Source organism: Fukomys damarensis, unplaced genomic scaffold (assembly GCF_012274545.1).
Source record: "Fukomys damarensis isolate Sample0158 unplaced genomic scaffold, DMR_v1.0_HiC HiC_scaffold_37, whole genome shotgun sequence".
NCBI classification, from domain to species: domain Eukaryota; kingdom Metazoa; phylum Chordata; class Mammalia; order Rodentia; family Bathyergidae; genus Fukomys; species Fukomys damarensis.
Genome location: NW_022900949.1, coordinates 50,003,172 through 50,006,044, shown reverse-complemented (window position 1 = coordinate 50,006,044; position 2,873 = coordinate 50,003,172).

The following is a 2,873-nucleotide window of genomic DNA, read 5'->3' as shown; positions in this document are numbered from 1 at the left end:
TGAGTATGAACTCTCTGTGATCATCTGCATCCCTCCCAGGGTGGATTGCCATTCATCATAAAAACTAAATTGCTGTTTTCATTATGTCCAGTCCCACTTCCACTTTTGCATGTTGTCTCTCTGGCTCCTTTAAGCATTTGAATTTGTGGTCCTTGCTCTATAGACAGCCTTTTCAGTTATCTAAAGACCAAATCCAGCCAGGCATGGTGGTGCATACCTGTAATCCCAGCACTTGGCAGGCTGAGGTAGGAGTATCTCTGAGTTCAAGGCCAGTCTGGGCTACATAGTGAGTTCCAGGTCAATCTTAACTACATTGTGAGACCCTGTCTCAAAAAAAAAAAAAAGACCAAATCCAGCACTACATAATCACAGTGTGCCATATCTAGTAATATTCAATGCATGCCTACCTGAGTATCAATGACAGATGTGTTTTTTTCTCCTTTATTGCAGTATTGTGGATTGAACTCAGGACCAGGCACATTACCTAGGCAAGCTCTACCATGGAGCTATATCCCTAGCTCTTAAAAAAAGATTATTTTGAGACAAAGGTTAAGTTGCCCAAGCTGGCCTCAAACTTGCAATCCTTCTGCTCCAGCCTCTCATGTAGCTGGGATTATAGGTGTACACCACCAGCCTGCCCGACAAGATATTTATATTGAATATTAATTCATTGATTTTGAAGGAAAAATCTGATATTTTGATCCTGTTGTTTATTATTCTGCCATCTTCCAGGAAGTCCTGAGATTCTGAGCCTGACAACTTATTACATTTTTAATCATGGTAATGTTATAACACTAAGTTTTAAGAGTAAAGCCTAAAAGCTCCTGGAAATGGATAACTGTGTTGTCTTTGGGGAGAGATCTAAGATGCTAGGAGGAAAAGAGAGGCAAGTAACTTTACTGTTTTGATTGGTCCTATGTATTTAGTATTCTATTAAAAAGTTCTTGGGCCGGGAACTTAGCTCAGTGGCAGCATGCCTAGCTTGCAAGCACACCGCCCTGAGTACATTCAAAAAATGTCATAGGAAACAATCTTAATGTTTCCACAAAAATGTTTTCTTTTTTTTTTTTGGATGGGGGATTGAACTTGGGGCCTTGAGCTTGCAAGGCAGGTGGTGGAAACACTGAGCTAAATCCCCAGCCCTCCACAAAATATTTTAATGTAGAGATGATTCATAGTTTAGGTATTAAGGGTAAACATCTAGTGGTGATGAGGGAGATCAAGAAACTAGTAACTGTTAATAAGTCTAGGCTCCCAACCAATTTATCAGTATCGCTGAGTACTAGAACTCTTGGGACGCTTCCTCAAGAGTTTTGAAAGAAAGTAAAATTTAAACTGTTAGAAGAAAAAAAGAATTAAACCTTTGGAGCCATGTGAGCTGGAGATGGAGGAAGGAAACAAAGCCAGTCTTGCTGAGGACGAGGACAGCTAAGGCAGCCTTCATAAGAGAAAAAGGAAAAAGAGGAAGAAGAACCATGTCCAGCCAAGAGACCATGGCCCCAGTGATGCAGCCCCCTCCCTCACACAGAGTGGGACTAGCAAGCCTGGGGCTGTGGAACCCACAACCAACGCTGGGGCAGAGGGCGGCCTGGAGCAGTCCTTCTTTGCCCCCGGGTGCAGTAAGAGGAAGTGGCAGAAGAAGAGGAGCCTGAGGGCTCAGGGGCAGATCTGGGAACCCACAGCATTGCCCCCAAAGGACAGCGGGCATCCTCTGGCTCCTGTCACCTAAGCTTCTTCAACAAATGGAGTCCAGGTCCCAAATAGAAAGTGGAAACTTGGGGATCTCCCAGTCAATGGCAGTGGAAGAGCCATGCTGGCTTGGCCTCAAGCAAGCACAGAAGGAAGGAAACGATGGCCAGACCATCCTACCCCAGTGCAGGAAGCCTCAGCACAAGAAAGTGGAGCCAGAGAACCTTGACCTCTCCCCTCTGTCCAGCCTCCAAGAAGAGGAAGATGAAAGAGGTATCAAACTTGGTGGAGAATAATGGTGTACTGAGGTCCAGGGTCCAGCAGCTCCAGGCTCTGGGAAGCAACAGAACTCTCACTCCTTTGAAGAAACTTTTTCACTGAGGCCAGGGAATGATCGTGAAGTTCAACACCCCCTTCTTACCAAAGCCCCTGGTTCTTTAGGAAATCAAAGAGCACTTCTGTTGCTTGCCCTCCAGGTCCTGCCATCCAGCTGAACCAAACCCTGTCTAGCTCCAAGAAAGTTACTTTTGGGCTAAAGAGGAGCACGACTGCTGAGTTTAAGAAGACAGACAAGAGCACCCTGGTCAGTTCCACGGGCCCCTCCCGAGTGGCCTTCAACCCTGAGCAGAGGTCCCTCCACAGAGTGCTGAAGGCACCCATCAGCTCACTCACCAGCACCATACTGGGAACCAGGACACTGCTGGCTGCCCCTCCCAACAGAAGGCCAATGGCTATGGACTTCTGAGTGCCCAGAGCCTCTTTTTACAGACTGTTTTTTGTACAGAATATTCTATAAATTATAACTTTCCAAAAAAAAAAAATCAAACCAATATACTGACCCAGTAGAATGAAGATATTTTTCAACATTAAAAAAAAAGCAAAACTGTAAATTTACCTCTTGATCTTTTCTAAGTAGTTATTTATGACATTCTCCAACAAAATGAAAAGATAACCAAGAAAGAAAACATGAATTCTAGGAAAGAGTAGCTTTAACCTTGGAGCACAGTAAAGGGAAGTCCTCTGCTAAACAGCAGAGCTATAGACCAATTAGATTAAACGGAGGCAGAAGTCCAGAAGTCCATTAAGGAAAGGTATGAGGGGGCAAAAAGGAAAACATCTTTGTAAAAGGATAGAGAAGATAGAAAAACTTGATGTGATAAATTAAGGAAAATATGTACAGTGGC